A 21,463-nucleotide genomic window follows, 5' to 3' on the forward strand; every position below is an offset into this window, starting at 1 on the left:
CTCAATGAAAATAACTGAAGCATCTTGTAGACATGGCAGGATATCAATGTAGCTTTAACCAGCGGATATGTAAATTATAAGAGTTACAATTCTGTGATCAGCAGAATGGTCACCAGAGCGCATTAGTTTTGTTCATGTTTACTGTTGTTATCAGGGTATGAGCAGCGTCATATGTTTGGTGAACACTGTGAAGGACATGAAGATGCTGTTTACTTGTATGAAGTAGCGGAAATCAGCATATACAGAGTTTGAAAGGAGCTTCATTGTGGGCCTCCATTTGGCTGTCAAGTTGAATTATGCAGGATCGTGATTTGTGTGGCATTTGGATTCGATAGTGGTCTGATTTAGGACTGTATGGGAACGTGAGGTTAGTATACTCATCATGGTTCCAGTGGACAGCATCGGACCACCACAAGTGAGAATCACGATGTAGTACACCAAGACATCATAGCCCCTTCACATGTGTACTGGTCGCCAGAGAATAGGTATCCCTGCAACGTTCTGTGTCCATAGACTCCACCACATCTCTGACATAAAGAAGTTCGTGGAATAATAGTAGTTTAAGTGGTGTACATAGTATAATAGGCAAATATATGAATCTTTCTTCTGGGAACAATAATCGTTGCATTAATAGGTTAAGTATTAACACGCTGTGTTGTCTTGCAAAAGAATTTACTGCTGCTATCCTTTTTGGTTTATGTTCGCGACTTACAATGTCAATAGAGTAGGCTGCACTACTATGCCATGAACAATGTATTTGTCCTTTCCTGTGTGGTGTCCATGCTGAGGGATAATGATGAGTGAGGAGATATCGCACAAACCAGCGCATACAAAAACGTGCTCCTAGAAGAGATCTGGGAAGTCGTGATACGCTCCATAGCGGCCCCAACCAGTTCGCGGGACGTTCATACCATTACTTACAGGCACGCGTCAGTGCACTGCAAGATTGTGGGATATTGTGTGATTTCGAGGATGAATATGGGCAGTATAGTTTTTGCAGAGCTGCGCCACCATCGTTGTCTTGCAAGTCAGGGTGAACCTGTGAGCGTTTGACTCCAAAGGTGCCCTAGACGGTAGAAATGAAGGCATAAAGCCTACCATGGCAATGTGCTGGTTGGGGATTTAGCGTGTTGCTCGAGACTGTCACAGATGAATAACCAAGGAATTATACTTGGAGATTCGTGACATACTGTGTAGTTGGCGTGTGGTGGGCGACTGAACCCTCAACAGGAACCAGTCCTGGCTTGGTCATATTACACTGACTCTGGAAAAGTGCACTTTGATCGCTAAAACCGCATCACATAGACGGCTGGAGTGGCCGTGCTGTTCTAGGCGCTACAGTCTGGAACTGCGAGACCGCTACGGTCGCAGGTTAGAATCCTGCCTCGGGCATGGACATGTGTGATGTCCTTAGGTTAGTTAGGTTTAAGTAGTTCTAAGTTCTAGGGGACTGATGGCCTTAGAAGTTGAGTCCCAAAGTGCTCAGAGCCATTTGAACCATTTTAACCGCACCACATAGGAAAAGAAGTTGAATCTATAAATTTATTGTCTTGTACAGTCATAGCTATAGTTTCAGTAAGCCTAGTGACAACTCTGAGGCCGTGTCGTATGGCGTGCACATCAATGTCGTCGTCAATAGAAGCGAGCAGCTAGACTTCTCAGCGTAACAGGAAATATGTAAGGGTATTGTATAAGGAAAAAAAAGTACCATGTACTGTTGTTGTTGTTGTGGTCTTCAGTCCTGAGACTGGTTTGATGCAGCTCCCCATGCTACTCTATCCCGTGCAAGCTTCTTCATCTCCCAGTACCTACTGCAGCCTGCATCCTTCTGAATCTGCTTATTCTATTCATCTTTTGGTCTCCCTCTATGATTTTTACCCTCCACGCTGCCCTCCAATACTAAATTGGTGATCCCTCGATGCCTCAGAACATGTACTACCAACCTATCCCTTCTTCTAGTCAAGTTGTGCCACAAGCTCCACTTCTCCCCAATTCTATTCAATACCTCCTCATTAGTTATGTGATCTACCCATCTAATCTTCAGCATTCTTCTGTAGCACCACATTTCGAAAGCTTCTATTCTCTTCTTGTCTAAACTATTTATCGTTCACGTTTCACTTCAATAAATACCTACACTACATACAAATACTTTCAGGAACGACTTCCTGACATTTAAATCTATACTCGATGTTAACAAATTTTTCTTCTTCAGAAACGCTTTCCTTGCCATTGCCAGTCTACAATTTATATCCTCTCTACTTCGACCATCATCAGTTATTTTGCTCCCCAAATAGCAAAACTCATTTACTACTTTGTCTCATTTCCTAATCTAATTCCCTCAGCATCACCCGACTTAATTCGACTACATTCCATTATCCTCGTTTTGCTTTTGTTGATGTTCATCTTATACCATCCTTTCAAGACACTGTCCATTGCGTTCAACTGCTCTTCCAAGTCCTTTGCTGTCTCTGACAGAATTACAATGTCATCGGCGAACCTCAAAGTTTTTATATCTTCTCCATGGATTTTATTACCTACTCCGATCTTTTCTTTTATTTCCTTTGGTGTTTGCCCAATATACAGGTTGAATAACATTGGGGATAGGCTACAACACTGTCTCACTCCCATCCCAACCACTGCTTCCCTTTCATACCCCTCGACTCTTATAACTGCCATCTGGTTTCTGTACAAATTTTAAATAGCCTTTCGCTCCCTGTATTTTACCCCTGCCACCTTCAGAATTTGAAAGAGAGTATTCCAATCAACATTGTCAAAAGCTTTCTCTAAGTCTACAAATGCTAGAAACGTAGGTTTGACTTTCCTTAATCTTTCTTCTAAGATAAGTCGTAGGGTCAGTATTGCCTCACGTGTTCCAACATTTCTACGGAATCCAAACTGATCTTCCCTGAGGTCGGCGTCTACCAGTATTTTCCATTCGTCTGTAAAGAATGCGCGTTAGTATTTTGCAGCTGTAACTTTGTAAGTAGGCTGTTTAGGTTTTCTTATTGGTAACGCCACGTAGCGCTCTGTATGAAAATCACTGGCTGTGCTGTGTGCAGTCTGTGGCTAGTTTGCATTGTTGTCTGCCATTGTAGTGTTGGGCAGCGGCAGCTGGATGTGAACAGCGCGTAGCGTTGCGCAGTTGGAGGTGAGCCGCCAGCAGTGGTGGATGTGGGGAGAGAGATGGCGGAGTTTCGTAATTTGTCATGAACTGCTAGATATATGATGATATTAAGGTAAATACATTGTTTGTTCTGTATCAAAATCTTTCATTTGCTAACTATGCCTATCAGTAGTTAGTGCCTTCAGTACTTTGAATATTTTATTTAGCTGGCAGTAGTGGCGCTCGCTGTATTGCAGTAGCTTGAGTAGCAAAGATTTTTGTGAGGTAAGTGATTTGTGAAAGGTATAGTTTAAAGTTAATCAGGGCCCATTCTTTTGTAGGGATTATTGAAAGTCAGATTGCGTTGTGCTAACAAAATATTGTGTGTCAGTTTAAGGACAGTCGTATATAATTCTTCAAAAAGGGGACGTTTCATATGTCGACCCTTAGCCGAGGATACCTCACTGGAATCTTCTGCTTTTTTTCTTGTAGTTTGTGTAATTAGTGTAGCTATTGTTTATGGCTAGCGCGTAATCATAGAGAGAATTTCCTTTGTAGTTGTAGTTTTTCATTGTTTTACAGTAAAACAGTTGTGGCATGCATGTAGATTTGCACCAAGTATTTCGCAGCTGCAATTAACTAGATATTATTTTCAGTGCTATGTTAATGTGTTCTCTTATTTTTGCTCTTCAAATTCTGTTTTTCTGTGTTGTCGTGTGAAACATTGTGACAATAATGGCGTGTAAAAAACGTAATACTAGGCTCCAAAGTAAACTGAGAAATAACAGTGAAGACGAAAGCAGTGTGTTAACGCCACCAAGTAATGAATTAACAAATATTCAAAGTAGTAATTTGGTAACTGTGCATAGGGAAATGGACCGGGCGTCAAATAATGGTGTAGGCAGTGAAACAATTAGTGAACAGGGAAGCATTGTCGATCGATCGGTCGGCAACAGCTCGCCTCAGGATTCCGAAATGACAGAACACAATATTGCAAATACTGTAGACTCAGGTTTTGGGTCCTCACCGTTTTCTCAAATAAATCAAGACACATTTTCTGCTTCTCAGAATGCGAATATTGCCGTTCAAATGCACTGCCGAATAGCACTGAGGAACATGTTTCAGACACCTGTGCATTGTTATTACAGTTAATGCAACATTTTGGTTTACTTGAAAATACATTCTGAATTAAAGTACTTTCTGTGAGATACCAGATGACACAGTGGTTAGTTTGTGTGACAGCTACACGATTTTATCACGACGCTACTAATGAGTGACAATTTACAATGTTGCTTTTGCAGTGTTTCTGTTTTATATCTGCACAGTTTTCTGTTTTATTCTGGAAAGTAAAACATGTTTTAGTAGTAACTTTTGTGGTATAGCTACAATGAGAATGCCTTTTCCATAGCACAACAATACGTTTCAGCACAGTACTTTCTTCATCATGGCAATAAGCGTAATAACTAAGATATCTATACGCAAAGCATTTCACTTTTGTTTATGAGGTAAGTACATTGACTTCTGCAGAAGTTAGCTTTCGGAGGACGATAACTACGACACTTCCACAGAGATTATCTTACAGCAAGACGCACATTTAGCGCTACAGGACACGTATTTGAGTGATTAATTTCGCACTTAAAACATGCATTTTTTAAGATATTTGAGGTACAATGATACAAGGGTTTTCCGTGATATATTTCATTCCATTGCTGTAATCTGTAACACCTGAGGGTATAATTACATTAATCCTCAGAGGGGTACACACTTAATTTGTGTATCATGTGTTTGGCAAGCACAAGGAGCCCTAGCTAATATGGTATTTGCTTATACAACTTTACACATCCGTACCATATTTCTCCAACACAGTATTACACAGCTATCAGATCATTTAACTGAGAGACAAACATTATTTTTACTACATCAGTGACACATGTTTACGCAATTACACAGTTGGATAACTTCACACTTATGAAATTGTATTTTGTATGTACTTTGTGAACTCTTCATATGTTTTCAGAACCATTGTGATACTATGAGAGCTTTGAATGATGTATTTCGTATGAGATCATGATTTTTAAAGTACGTTTGAGGCAGATGACACTATTGAAATGAGCAGAGATTTTTTTTTAGGTTTTGAAATTATTGGAGGAAGCTACGACGATTTTGAGAATTGACTGAGATGTTATGATATTATTACGACGACAATGTGTATTATGCTGTTGAGATATGTTTATGATCAATAAGATGATGCTACCGTATATGAGGAATTTGATTATGCTACGTATTTCTTATGATGAAGTATTGAAGAAGTGTCGACGAATATGTATATGTATAATATGGTAAGGAATAATGAGAAGTGGTTAGGGACTCTGACTTGTGAAAAAGGATGTTGGAAACCAAGAATCGTACTTTAAGAGTTATGAAATGTGTGTAAATGCGTGAATGTATCACGATGACGGCGAAAATTTTTTTGACACTGTTATATTCATAAGATTTTGTATCTACACATTTGCAACGCAAATTCTCGACCTCTGAAATTTTTATATGAGACTGTCACTGTAGTGGAAACTGGTGTCGTAAATATTTCGGTAAGAAAGTTAAGTGACCACCTGCATGTAATGCGTCGTGGGCACCCAGCTGGGCGACAGTCGCCCGAAAAAAAAAAAAAAAAGCCATTAGCGTGTGCCTTTTAGAGGCACAGGTAGAAAAGAAAAAAAGGGAGGCCATTATCCTCGCTATTGACATTCCTTTGTAGAAAGCATCGCAAATACGACACCCTCAAACTTGAAAACATGATTACACTGTCGAGTTCTTAATTTATGATATTTACTGAAATGAAATGATGAGAAACATTTTATGTCTATTGTCTTGCTAGTTGAAAGATTGTTTACTGCATTATGAAATGCCATATGGCTAGTGAATGACGTTTGACGCCTTGCTTTGCCCATTTTGTTTAATATCTAGTTTCTAGCGGCACTGCAGCATTGGTTAAAATAAAATTTTATAGATGTACTAATATAAATATTTTCTGCCTACAGATCGAGTAAATAATAATTTTTTTAAAAAATGAGGGAGCACAAAAAGACATTTACCTTCACAGGAACTGCATTCATAATTTTCTTTTCAAGTACTTGGTAATTTTTTGGTAGAATAACTTCTTGTGGTGCACCACTTTAATGACATAGATATTAAGATGTGAACAGACATTTCCCTTATTTGCATTGTTATCTTTAGTGTACTATTTTTTCTGCTTGAGCTATGTCATGTTTAGGTATAAGTTATTTCATTTTCTGCTATTGTCTGCCAGGCATAGTGCTACTAAATTTCACTATACATTACTCTGTTAAGCCAGTTTTACTACTGATTTATTTTTCTTGTTTGCTACTCATTGCCTTATATTAGTTGTAATATTGCTGCTTGCTTTGACAATTTCCATTTTTTTTATTGCTGTTTGTATTAATTGTTTTGTGCTGCTGAATTGCCTCGTCCCTTAGTTTAGCATCTGAGCTCAGTAGATTTAAGTTAGCTTAAGAGGGGGTAGACTACATAAGAAACTGACTATGGACAATAGGAAAAAAATGCATTGAGAAGTTATATGAAAAAGATTTGGGCCAAAATGAGTATTGTACACCGAGAAATAATTATTTTGATAGAAATATGAATAGAATACAGAAAGCAGGTATAGATAGGACTTTTTGGGAATAATGATGAATGAAGGGAGATCTCCAAGAAGCAAAGACAGTTTTGTTTGCAAAATACTGCAATAAAACAAAACCTGTCCTTTCCTTGTGTTATCCCACTATGTGTTTGTGTCCCCTTGTGTATTTGTGTTTTTCCTGTCTTTATGTGTTTAGCTAATAAGATTTATGTTGTAGAATTTTTCTAATAATATGTTATTTACTTTGTAAAGATGTTAGACGTTATTAATTCTGTTCTGTTTTAATGCTCATGTGTGAAGTTGATGTTTCAAAATTTATTCTGATCTTTTATGTATTTACTTATGTCATAATTCCTGTAACACTGATGTATATGTTTATTTCTATTCTTTTGTAAAGCCCCTATTACTACAAATGTTATCTGTATTATTATGTTTTTAATGATGTGTTTTGTACCTTTGTTATTGTGTTCTTATGTTATAAACTTGTACTTGACACCAGTTCATTAAATTAATTAACTTGTAAGTTACATTTCACTGCACACGTTTCTGTTGGTCATAATATATGCACAGTATGTGAGAAGTTGGGACTGTTAGTGTTTGCACGTGTGTTAAAAATTCAGCAAGGGACTGGATAACAGCATTGCTGGTTCTAAGGACAATTCCAAAAACTTCGTGAGTGTGCAAGTGGTGGTTTATGGACTTGCTATATTGTCTGCAAGACTTCTAAGGACAATTCCAAAAACTTTGTGCGTGCACAAGTGGTGGTTTATGGACTTGCTATCTTCTCTGCAAGACTCTTCGATGGTGATTGTGCACCTGCACAGTCGCAGCAGATGGCTGCTGGCCATCTCTACAAGGACTACATTGGGGCTGCATCTTTGATGGCCCACCAATACCATTATTTCTACAAGGACTACAGTGGGTATGCACCTCTGGTGGCCCACCAGTACCATAATCTCTACCAGCACTACTGTGGGTCTGCTCTGTGATGACCTACCTACCAATATTCTTCAAAACTTCGACTGACTCTGCGGTGGGTTTGCTCTGTTGTGGCCCATTACCTGTCTGCATGTCAAGAGTCAGCACTGTCTTTCCATTGGAAGGACAACACTACTTCTTCAAGACTGCATGGAAATCCATTACTTCCGTGTGCATTTTCTTTTACTGCTCAGACTTTGAGAAAAACACTGCTATTTTACTGTGAGGAACGATTAGGACTGTCTTTATGGACTGTGAGAAAGTTTAGCTTTTGACCAACATTGTATCAATAACTGTGTGCATTTGATATCTTTGTTATTGTAATTATGAAAAATTTTATCTAATCATTATTGGCCACTGCCCAAAACAATTTGTAAAATTTTTTGTGGGGAGCATGGGGGCTATGTAAGTAGGGTGTTTAGGTTTTCTTATTGGTAACGCCACGTAGCGCTCTGTATGAAAATCACTGGCTGTGCTGTGTGCAGTCTGTGGCTAGTTTGCATTGTTGTCTGCCATTGTAGTGTTGGGCAGCGGCAGCTGGATGTGAACAGCGCGTAGCGTTGCGCAGTTGGAGGTGAGCCGCCAGCAGTGGTGGATGTGGGGAGAGAGATGGCGGAGTTTCGTAATTTGTCATGAACTGCTAGATATATGATGATATTAAGGTAAATACATTGTTTGTTCTGTATCAAAATCTTTCATTTGCTAACTATGCCTATCAGTAGTTAGTGCCTTCAGTACTTTGAATATTTTATTTAGCTGGCAGTAGTGGCGCTCGCTGTATTGCAGTAGCTTGAGTAGCAAAGATTTTTGTGAGGTAAGTGATTTGTGAAAGGTATAGTTTAAAGTTAATCAGGGCTCATTCTTTTGTAGGGATTATTGAAAGTCAGATTGCGTTGTGCTAACAAAATATTGTGTGTCAGTTTAAGGACAGTCGTATATAATTCTTCAAAAAGGGGACGTTTCATATGTCGACCCTTAGCCGAGGATACCTCACTGGAATCTTCTGCTTTTTTTCTTGTAGTTTGTGTAATTAGTGTAGCTATTGTTTATGGCTAGCGCGTAATCATAGAGAGAATTTCCTTTGTAGTTGTAGTTTTTCATTGTTTTACAGTAAAACAGTTGTGGCATGCATGTAGATTTGCACCAAGTATTTCGCAGCTGCAATTAACTAGATATTATTTTCAGTGCTATGTTAATGTGTTCTCTTATTTTTGCTCTTCAAATTCTGTTTTTCTGTGTTGTCGTGTGAAACATTGTGACAATAATGGCGTGTAAAAAACGTAATACTAGGCTCCAAAGTAAACTGAGAAATAACAGTGAAGACGAAAGCAGTGTGTTAACGCCACCAAGTAATGAATTAACAAATATTCAAAGTAGTAATTTGGTAACTGTGCATAGGGAAATGGACCGGGCGTCAAATAATGGTGTAGGCAGTGAAACAATTAGTGAACAGGGAAGCATTGTCGATCGATCGGTCGGCAACAGCTCGCCTCAGGATTCCGAAATGACAGAACACAATATTGCAAATACTGTAGACTCAGGTTTTGGGTCCTCACCGTTTTCTCAAATAAATCAAGACACATTTTCTGCTTCTCAGAATGCGAATATTGCCGTTCAAATGCACTGCCGAATAGCACTGAGGAACATGTTTCAGACACCTGTGCATTGTTATTACAGTTAATGCAACATTTTGGTTTACTTGAAAATACATTCTGAATTAAAGTACTTTCTGTGAGATACCAGATGACACAGTGGTTAGTTTGTGTGACAGCTACACGATTTTATCACGACGCTACTAATGAGTGACAATTTACAATGTTGCTTTTGCAGTGTTTCTGTTTTATATCTGCACAGTTTTCTGTTTTATTCTGGAAAGTAAAACATGTTTTAGTAGTAACTTTTGTGGTATAGCTACAATGAGAATGCCTTTTCCATAGCACAACAATACGTTTCAGCACAGTACTTTCTTCATCATGGCAATAAGCGTAATAACTAAGATATCTATACGCAAAGCATTTCACTTTTGTTTATGAGGTAAGTACATTGACTTCTGCAGAAGTTAGCTTTCGGAGGACGATAACTACGACACTTCCACAGAGATTATCTTACAGCAAGACGCACATTTAGCGCTACAGGACACGTATTTGAGTGATTAATTTCGCACTTAAAACATGCATTTTTTAAGATATTTGAGGTACAATGATACAAGGGTTTTCCGTGATATATTTCATTCCATTGCTGTAATCTGTAACACCTGAGGGTATAATTACATTAATCCTCAGAGGGGTACACACTTAATTTGTGTATCATGTGTTTGGCAAGCACAAGGAGCCCTAGCTAATATGGTATTTGCTTATACAACTTTACACATCCGTACCATATTTCTCCAACACAGTATTACACAGCTATCAGATCATTTAACTGAGAGACAAACATTATTTTTACTACATCAGTGACACATGTTTACGCAATTACACAGTTGGATAACTTCACACTTATGAAATTGTATTTTGTATGTACTTTGTGAACTCTTCATATGTTTTCAGAACCATTGTGATACTATGAGAGCTTTGAATGATGTATTTCGTATGAGATCATGATTTTTAAAGTACGTTTGAGGCAGATGACACTATTGAAATGAGCAGAGATTTTTTTTTAGGTTTTGAAATTATTGGAGGAAGCTACGACGATTTTGAGAATTGACTGAGATGTTATGATATTATTACGACGACAATGTGTATTATGCTGTTGAGATATGTTTATGATCAATAAGATGATGCTACCGTATATGAGGAATTTGATTATGCTACGTATTTCTTATGATGAAGTATTGAAGAAGTGTCGACGAATATGTATATGTATAATATGGTAAGGAATAATGAGAAGTGGTTAGGGACTCTGACTTGTGAAAAAGGATGTTGGAAACCAAGAATCGTACTTTAAGAGTTATGAAATGTGTGTAAATGCGTGAATGTATCACGATGACGGCGAAAATTTTTTTGACACTGTTATATTCATAAGATTTTGTATCTACACATTTGCAACGCAAATTCTCGACCTCTGAAATTTTTATATGAGACTGTCACTGTAGTGGAAACTGGTGTCGTAAATATTTCGGTAAGAAAGTTAAGTGACCACCTGCATGTAATGCGTCGTGGGCACCCAGCTGGGCGACAGTCGCCCGAAAAAAAAAAAAAAGCCATTAGCGTGTGCCTTTTAGAGGCACAGGTAGAAAAGAAAAAAAGGGAGGCCATTATCCTCGCTATTGACATTCCTTTGTAGAAAGCATCGCAAATACGACACCCTCAAACTTGAAAATATGATTACACTGTCGAGTTCTTAATTTATGATATTTACTGAAATGAAATGATGAGAAACATTTTATGTCTATTGTCTTGCTAGTTGAAAGATTGTTTACTGCATTATGAAATGCCATATGGCTAGTGAATGACGTTTGACGCCTTGCTTTGCCCATTTTGTTTAATATCTAGTTTCTAGCGGCACTGCAGCATTGGTTAAAATAAAATTTTATAGATGTACTAATATAAATATTTTCTGCCTACAGATCGAGTAAATAATAATTTTTTTAAAACATGAGGGAGCACAAAAAGACATTTACCTTCACAGGAACTGCATTCATAATTTTCTTTTCAAGTACTTGGTAATTTTTTGGTAGAATAACTTCTTGTGGTGCACCACTTTAATGACATAGATATTAAGATGTGAACAGACATTTCCCTTATTTGCATTGTTATCTTTAGTGTACTATTTTTTCTGCTTGAGCTATGTCATGTTTAGGTATAAGTTATTTCATTTTCTGCTATTGTCTGCCAGGCATAGTGCTACTAAATTTCACTATACATTACTCTGTTAAGCCAGTTTTACTACTGATTTATTTTTCTTGTTTGCTACTCATTGCCTTATATTAGTTGTAATATTGCTGCTTGCTTTGACAATTTCCATTTTTTTTATTGCTGTTTGTATTAATTGTTTTGTGCTGCTGAATTGCCTCGTCCCTTAGTTTAGCATCTGAGCTCAGTAGATTTAAGTTAGCTTAAGAGGGGGTAGACTACATAAGAAACTGACTATGGACAATAGGAAAAAAATGCATTGAGAAGTTATATGAAAAAGATTTGGGCCAAAATGAGTATTGTACACCGAGAAATAATTATTTTGATAGAAATATGAATAGAATACAGAAAGCAGGTATAGATAGGACTTTTTGGGAATAATGATGAATGAAGGGAGATCTCCAAGAAGCAAAGACAGTTTTGTTTGCAAAATACTGCAATAAAACAAAACCTGTCCTTTCCTTGTGTTATCCCACTATGTGTTTGTGTCCCCTTGTGTATTTGTGTTTTTCCTGTCTTTATGTGTTTAGCTAATAAGATTTATGTTGTAGAATTTTTCTAATAATATGTTATTTACTTTGTAAAGATGTTAGACGTTATTAATTCTGTTCTGTTTTAATGCTCATGTGTGAAGTTGATGTTTCAAAATTTATTCTGATCTTTTATGTATTTACTTATGTCATAATTCCTGTAACACTGATGTATATGTTTATTTCTATTCTTTTGTAAAGCCCCTATTACTACAAATGTTATCTGTATTATTATGTTTTTAATGATGTGTTTTGTACCTTTGTTATTGTGTTCTTATGTTATAAACTTGTACTTGACACCAGTTCATTAAATTAATTAACTTGTAAGTTACATTTCACTGCACACGTTTCTGTTGGTCATAATATATGCACAGTATGTGAGAAGTTGGGACTGTTAGTGTTTGCACGTGTGTTAAAAATTCAGCAAGGGACTGGATAACAGCATTGCTGGTTCTAAGGACAATTCCAAAAACTTCGTGAGTGTGCAAGTGGTGGTTTATGGACTTGCTATATTGTCTGCAAGACTTCTAAGGACAATTCCAAAAACTTTGTGCGTGCACAAGTGGTGGTTTATGGACTTGCTATCTTCTCTGCAAGACTCTTCGATGGTGATTGTGCACCTGCACAGTCGCAGCAGATGGCTGCTGGCCATCTCTACAAGGACTACATTGGGGCTGCATCTTTGATGGCCCACCAATACCATTATTTCTACAAGGACTACAGTGGGTATGCACCTCTGGTGGCCCACCAGTACCATAATCTCTACCAGCACTACTGTGGGTCTGCTCTGTGATGACCTACCTACCAATATTCTTCAAAACTTCGACTGACTCTGCGGTGGGTTTGCTCTGTTGTGGCCCATTACCTGTCTGCATGTCAAGAGTCAGCACTGTCTTTCCATTGGAAGGACAACACTACTTCTTCAAGACTGCATGGAAATCCATTACTTCCGTGTGCATTTTCTTTTACTGCTCAGACTTTGAGAAAAACACTGCTATTTTACTGTGAGGAACGATTAGGACTGTCTTTATGGACTGTGAGAAAGTTTAGCTTTTGACCAACATTGTATCAATAACTGTGTGCATTTGATATCTTTGTTATTGTAATTATGAAAAATTTTATCTAATCATTATTGGCCACTGCCCAAAACAATTTGTAAAATTTTTTGTGGGGAGCATGGGGGCTATGTAAGTAGGGTGTTTAGGTTTTCTTATTGGTAACGCCACGTAGCGCTCTGTATGAAAATCACTGGCTGTGCTGTGTGCAGTCTGTGGCTAGTTTGCACTGTTGTCTGCCATTGTAGTGTTGGGCAGTGGCAGCTGGATGTGAACAGTGCGTAGCGTTGCGCAGTTGGAGGTGAGCCGCCAGCAGTGGTGGATGTGGGGAGAGAGATGGCGGAGTTTTGTAATTTGTCATGAACTGCTAGATATATGATGATATTAAGGTAAATACATTGTTTGTTCTCTATCAAAATCGTTCATTTGCTAACTATGCCTATCAGTAGTTAGTGCCTTCAGTACTTTGAATATTTTATTTAGCTGGCAGTAGTGGCGCTCGCTGTATTGCAGTAGCTTGAGTAGCGAAGATTTTTGTGAGGTAAGTGATTTGTGAAAGGTATAGTTTAAAGTTAGTCAGGGCCCATTCTTTTGTAGGGATTATTGAAAGTCAGATTGCGTTGCGCTAACAACATATTGTGTGTCAGTTTAAGCACAGTCCTGTATAAATTTTTCTAAGGGGACGTTTCAACTTATTAAACTGATAGTTTGGTAATTTTCACATCTGTTAACACCTGCTTACTTTGGGATTGGAATTATTTTATTCTTCTTGAAGTCTAAGGGTATTTCGCCTGTCTCATACATCTTGCTCACCTGATGGTAGAGTTTTGTCAGGACTGGCTCTCCCAAGGCTGTCAGTAGTTCTAATGGAATGTTGTCTACTCCAGGGGCCTTTTTTCGACTCAGGTCTTTCAGTGCTCTGTCAAACTCTTCACGCAGTATCATATCTCCGATTTCATCTTCATCTACATCCTCTTCCATTTCCATAATATTGTCCTCAAGTACATCGCCCTTGTATAGACCCTCTATATACTCATTCCACCTTTCTGCTTTCCCTTCTTTGCTTAGAACTGGGTTTCCATCAAAGCTCTTGATATTCATGCAAGTGGTTTTCCTTTCTCCAAAGGTCTCTTTAATTTTCCTGTAAGCAGTATCTATCTTACCCCTAGTGAGATAAGCCTCTACATCCTTACATTTGTCCTCTAGCCATCCCTGCTTAGCCATTTTGTACTGCCTGTCGATATCATTTTTGAGACGTTTGTATTCCTTTTTGCCTGCTTCATTTACTGCAAATTTATATTTTCTGCTTCCATGAATTAAATTCAGTATTTCTTCTGTTACCCAAGGGTTTCTACTAGCCCTCGTCTTTTTACCTATTTGATCGCTGCTGCCTTCACTATTTCATCCCTCAAACCTACCCATTCTTCTTCTACTGTACTTCTTTCCCCCATTCCTGACAATTGTTCCCTTATGCTCTCCCTGAAACTCTATACAACCTCTGGTTCTTTCAGTTTATCCAGGTCCCTTCTCCTTAAATTCCCACCTTTTTGCAGTTTCTTCAATTTTAATCTACAGTTCATAACCAATAGATTGTGGTCAGAGTCCACATCTGCCCTTGGAAATGTCTTACAATTTAAAACCTGGTTCCTAAGTCTTTGTCTTACCATTATATAATCTGATACCATACAGTATCTCCAGGGTTCTTCCATGTATACACCCATCTATCATGATTTTTAAACCAAGTGTTAGCTATGATTAAGTTATGCTCTGCGCAAAATTCTACCAGGCGGCCTCCTCTTTCATTTCTTAGCCCCAATCCATATTCACCTACTACGTTTCCTTCTCTTCCTTTTCCTACTCTTGAATTCGACTCACCCATGACTATTAAATTCCTCCCTTCACCACCTTAATAATTTCTTTTATCTCATCACACATCTCATCAATTTCTTCGTCATTTGCAGAGCTAGTTGGCATATAAACTTGTACTACTGTAGTAGGCGTGGGCTTCATGTCTATCTTAGCCACAATAATGCGTTCACTATGCTCTTTGTAGTAGCTGACCCATAGTCCTATTTTTTATTCATTATTAAACCTACTCCTGCATTATTCCTATTTGATTTTGTATTTATAACACTGTATTCACCTGACCAAAAGTCTTGTTCCTCCTGCCACCGAACTTCACTAATTCCCACTATATCTAACTTTAACCTATCCATTTACCTTTTTAAATTTTCTAACCTACCTGCCCGATTAAGAGATCTGACATCCGTATAACGCCAGTTTCCTTTCTCCTGATAACAACGTCCTCTTGAGTAGTCCCCGCCTGGAGATCCGAATGGGGGACTATTTTACCTACGGGATATTTTACCCAAGAGGACGCCATCATTATTTAATCCTACAGTAAAGCTGCATGCCCTCGGGAAAAATTACAGCTGTAGTTTCCCCTTGCTTTCAGCCATCTGCAGTACCAGAACAGCAAGGCCATTTTGGTTAGTGTTACAAGGCCAGATCAATCACTCATCCAGACTGTTCCCCTGCAACTACTGAAAAGGCTGCTGCCCCTCTTCAGGAACCACACGTTTGTCTGGCCTCTCAACAGATACCGCTCCATTGTGGTTGCATCTACAGTGCGGCTATCTGTATCGTTGAGGCACACAAGCCTCCCCACCGACGGCAAGGTCCATGGTTCATGTACTAGGATAAATTAAACTTTAGGATTTAGCAATAACTATATCCTTAATGTTGTTGGGGTTTTCTACCACAAGTAGGGATGTTTGGCGCGCGCCTTTTGGGATGCTATTTTTCAGGTTACCAAACCACAGACCCGAGTTGGAGGGATGACGGGCGAGCAAATGTAGAGTAGTTGCATGCTCTTTATAGCTGAGTAAAACTTCAACCTGCATAATAACATAATTTATTCAAAAGGCATAGAATGTAGATCGTTGACAAATGGTAGTTAATTCTTGAGCATGTCTACTGTCGATCTAAATAAGTGATAGTAATATTAGTGCGGGCTGGCACATTTAGTTCTTCATCCAATACATAGCATCAGTTGACACACACCATGTACAGTAGTGAGATCGGTCTCCACACAAATATCAAGATAAATTATTTCCATGTCTAGATTAGATGCATGAAGATTTTTGTTATAATGATAGCTATAGATTAATAACTATAAAATTAAAATAAGAGTATCTGAAATGACAGGCCATCAATGTATCGTTATGTAAATTTATTATAACGTAGAAGGTCACGGGAAAATGTTTGCCATAATATTTTTGTCAGAATTGTGCAGATGATGGATGTCGTGGCAATGCAGAAACCAAATGGAGCTAAAAACAAGAGGTCATCGGCTACCAGCAAGGAAGGGAACAAGAGCACGCCAGCTGATGATAAGAGCGCGGGAGGGTCCAGTCCTATAAGCTGACAGTCACCGGGCCGTATACCTGAGGGATTAGGTGGGGGACAACCCTCGCCGGGCCACAAGCGAAAATGAGGCTGGCCATTGACACTGACATGCGAACAGCACGCAACATTCTGTGGGTTCTCAGGACGCCACAGCCGTTTGGAGGAAATCCTTGCAACAGACCACATTCTCGTGAGTACATGAAGAGATCACGTACGGTGTCAGAACCAGCTCCTCATGTGCCTCAGGACAGGAAGGGACGCAATACATACTTACCTTTTTTGAGTTTTTACAACTCTCTAGCATTGGCCAATCTGCATACACAAAGCAGTGTTGTGCCTCAAACTATAACAAATGATTTCTCTCATTTCTATCTTCTCCTCTCACTTAGACAGCAGTTGTAGCAATTTTCGATCCTAATTCGAGCCTGTATGGATGACCTCACACACTTGTGGGGTCACTCCATGTGCCATCATCCCTCATAGAACTGCAATATTGGGAAACATAAAGTACTATCCAGGGACAGATGAGATCTGGATTAATGATGCATCCCAAACAGTAGACCTCAGAGACAATTAGTCAACGTGAGGAGAGAATATGTCTTCCTACCGTACTGCCGTGATCATTAGTGTGGGTCTAGCTGCAATCTCAGCAGTGTACTGCAGATGCTCCAGCACACCCTATTGCTGTGGCAACAGTGTAGCAACAACACCAGACATTTAGCACTATGTGATGTCAGTACAGTGGCCCCATTCCAAAAGCCCCTTCCGATGCTCAAGAAAAGGAACCACGTGCATCAATGCATATGACTCAATACACCAACCCCCTTAGACAAACCAACGAAATTGTGAAGTGCTTCGAATATTTTTAACAATGTGATTTAGTGCCTCATTCTCAGCATATTCGTGAACATTGTGCATGAACATTGTGCAGTGTGCAACCACAACTTGACACCCCAAGAACCCTTTTTTTTTCTTTAGTTTCTTTCTCTAGTGTTTTTTTCTTTTTTTTTGTAATGCATGGTATACCATGTATGTGTTTGTGTTTTGCGTTGTAATTCTAATGTAATTGATGTCTTTTTCTTGTATTCTGTATTTATTGTTGTGTGTATGCAAACAGTGTACCTGAAGTCCCCATAAACTGAACCAGATACCACCACTGTCATTGTGAATGGACCATCAGTTCAGGGAACATTCTGTAAAATTTTGAACATGGCTGACGCTTGCAGCAACCATATACACAAATTTGAAAAATATGTAAAAATCAGCCAACCGGTTGCATAGGTTTTCTGTATACCTTGATCAGATTTCGTCACCTCTAAGGGTGACTTCATCAGAAGGTAAGGTAATTACCTAAAATGAAAATATCTGATAAAAGTTACATTAATGTAAACGAGTGTAAAACAAATTGTACTTACATGAAGAACATATCGTCAAATATGTTCAGTGATTTAAGAGCTAAGTTGCTCAGGTCATACATTAAAATATAAAACATAATGTTCTTCATAAGGTCAAACATTAAAACATAAGTAACACTGGTGTGGTGTGAGGAGACTGACTGTGTGGCAACTAGTCACACTGCCAAGTAAACAAAATGTAGGGCGCGCCACAAGCGGGCCACTAGTAACGTGAGCAAAACAATTTTGTATATTACACATTTTCTGAAGTAAATCATACATAAGCCAATATAGCTTTTAACAAAAATTAATTTTACAAATTATTGAGTAACATTTATAAATGAGCTTCCAACAGGATAAAATAGTACAAAGTTCACTACGTTTCACATAGCGCAGGTAGAACCAGAGCTAAATACGACTGGAATTACATACGTAATCATCTCCGGCGGTACCTCACCATGAATACCGCCCTTCGATAGTGGCATTCGCCTCTGATGTAAGTGTTAGGGATTTTGCAGGGCCAGCCAGAAAGCCAGCCAGCAGCAGCAGCAGCAGCGGTCCAGCCAGCAGCAGCAGCAACAGCAACAGTGGTCCAGCCCGCAGCGGCAACAGCTGCAGTGTTCCTGCCAGCGTTCCTGACTCTGCGGTCGCCTCCCACCAGCGACAGCGGTGTGGGGCTTCGGCCCCAGTCGGCATTTTGTCGCTCTTCGTCCGTCTTCGTCCGCCCATCTTCGTGAGTTCCTTGTTTTCTTCTGTAGTTCTGTCCTGACCTCCTTGTCGTCATGTCAACCCCCACCACCACTACCACTACCACCACTGCCGCCATAGTCTACACCTCTCCCTCCGCCGCCACCCACCACAATTACGTGGTGTGTCCAATCGCCCCCCCCCCATTCCATCCCACAACTTCTCACTCTCCCTCCTCCTTCGCTCTTTGTCGCCCCATCCCCGGCTCATTCCTCCCACACCTCATCCTCTGATCCCTTCCCTTCCCTCCCTGCAGCCCCCACTACGGTAGTGGCCCGGGGGGACAAGCCCACACCCCGCTCTCGTCCTCACCTCCACCATAGCCGTCATCTTCATCATCGCCATCGCCTTCATCGTTGCCATCCCCGTATCCGGCACCAGCTCAGCATCCACGCCGGGACCTGCCACTTCCCGCCACCACCCAATTACTCTTGTCCCACACGCCTCCTAACACCCTTCCATCGCCATCAAATTCCCCAGTGGCACCCCTGCCTCCTCTGCTTCCAAAAAGGCCCAGCCCCGTCCTCCTTCCCCCAACAGGATGCCATGGATGACTCACCACCTGCCACTGCTACCTCCTCATCCTCCTCCCCCTCCTACAAATACCTCCACTCCTGTCCTGATCCCATCCACCTCAAAGCCCAGAACCTCACGCGGCCTCCTCTGTCACCACTTCCCCGGAGCCTCCATCTCACTCCTCACTGAGGCTCCGTTCTCATCTCCTCCCCCAGCCCCATGATTCATACAGACATCCTGTCGCACATCCTCGTTATGCAGTTTGGCCCCAATGCCTCTCTCATGCCTGCACCTTCCCCATCACCCTCCCACCAACCCCAACCCCTGTATCATCTGCTGACCCTCACTGCCGTGATCACTCGGCTTAGTCTGACGATCACGGAGGAGGAGTTGTTGGCAGAGCTCAAGGCACCCCCATTCTTGGAAGTACGGGCAGTCTGCCGCATCATCAACCCGCAGGTGCCACCTGCCTTATGCGGGTGTTTTCAGAACATGCCCCATCCATCGACCGTCTCCTGAACGATGGTGTCCTCCTCATCCTCCAAAATGTCCACCGCTTCCAGCGCCGCCACACCCTCCAGCAGATATCCCTCGCCAACTGATGCATCTTCCACCTCAACATGTGTGCCACCAACTCCCATAATCAGGCCCATTTCACCTTCTCCCATCTCGGCACCCTCATCTAAATCTCTGTCATGGTGTGACAGCACCATATCTTGTTCAATAACATCCATTCCCTTCCCGCCAACAAGAACCTCTTCCTGCATACCCCCGCAACCCACCGCGTGGATGCCTTCCTCCTCAATGAAATCTTTCTTTAGCCCCAACACACCGTACACACCTCGCCCTACCTCTTTACTGCTCTGATAATCCACTCCAGATAGCACATAGCGGAGTAGCCATTGGTGAGCACCACCAGATCAATGTTCAGCTCCATTGTCTCCTTCCCGACCCCACAGAACACCTGATCCTTAGTCTCTTCTTCCCTGGCCTTACCATCACCTGCGCCCGCCATCTATATCCGCCCCAATGACTTATTCCTTTTCACTTCCTCTCTCACATTGACCGTACCTTCTCCTCAAATGTGATCACCGCCGACCTCAACAACCATAATCGTTCCGCCGCCCAGTTATGGCGGTTGCATCGGTTTCTCTCTTCCCTCTAAGGCGACCATGTCCCCATTCCCCAGCACACCTGTCCTGAATCCAACTCCACTCCCGATGTCATCCTCTTCTCCCCTAACCTCCTTGGTATTGACAGTCGCCGAGTCCTCCTCACCGTTTCAGACCGTTGTCGTCCCCATCCCAACTCTCGTAATGACCCTCCCCTGAAATACGTCCATGAATATTCCTGTGCCGACTGGAATGCCTACCAGGATACCCTCTCTACCAAGGTCGATAGCTACTGCCTCACCTACCACCAGCCTGATGCCATTACACATGCCGCCTCCTTCTTCCAGCAAACTTTGTCTGAGGCTGTGGAGGCCCACGTCTGTTCTGTCGCCATCCACCCCCGACACATCAGAAACTTGCTCGTGGATAAGAAACGCCGGGACTGGTGACAGACATGCACCCATCTTAATGCTACACTTCCTATCAACACGTCCAAGTACTGGTCAGCCTTCTGCCACGTTAACGGACCTAAATCCCCTCCCTACTACCCTCTCCTTCATGATAATCAACTCTTCCCTGACAAACTTAGTAAGGCCAATCACTTTGCCTCCTACCTCTCCAATGTCTTTACCATCCCAGACGATCCCCAGTTCGATTACTCCCTCTTCCCAGATGTCTGTCTGCTGCTGCTCCTTTTATGACTTCCTCACTGTGAGGAGGTTCAGTTGGAAGTTTGTGGCCTGTTGGCCTTTACTCCCCTGGGAATCTTGACGAATCTTCTTTCTGTACTGGTAGGTATTTCTGGACTGGCAAGGAGTGCCGGTGGCCTATTTCTTGGGCTTGTCGATATGACGATTTTTCTTCTTCTTCTTACTTGTTGCTGAGGGCTCTCCCTCGGTTGGGATATTGTGCAAAATGCATCCCGCTTTATCGTATTCTCCGTTGACCAGAGCGATGATGATACAGCGCATTTGCCACTCTGTGAAGATAGGGTAGGAGTCAATCAGATTGAACTCCTCTTTAGAAAGACCAGAAGGCCTTCCGGATACCCAACTGGGCGATGTGGGAGTTGAGGTTTAGGATGGTTAGGTGGAACGAAAGGATAGGGTTG

At 40.8% G+C, this 21,463-nt stretch overlaps 1 protein-coding gene across 2 annotated transcripts in view; it reads left to right on the forward strand.

The window, feature by feature from the left end:
• The window catches only part of LOC126418730 (fatty acyl-CoA reductase 1-like), a 498,968-nt gene that overhangs the window by 190,673 nt on the left and 286,832 nt on the right, over nt 1-21,463 (forward strand). The window lies entirely within an intron of this gene.

This window comes from Schistocerca serialis, chromosome 9, assembly GCF_023864345.2.
Source record: "Schistocerca serialis cubense isolate TAMUIC-IGC-003099 chromosome 9, iqSchSeri2.2, whole genome shotgun sequence".
NCBI classification, from domain to species: domain Eukaryota; kingdom Metazoa; phylum Arthropoda; class Insecta; order Orthoptera; family Acrididae; genus Schistocerca; species Schistocerca serialis.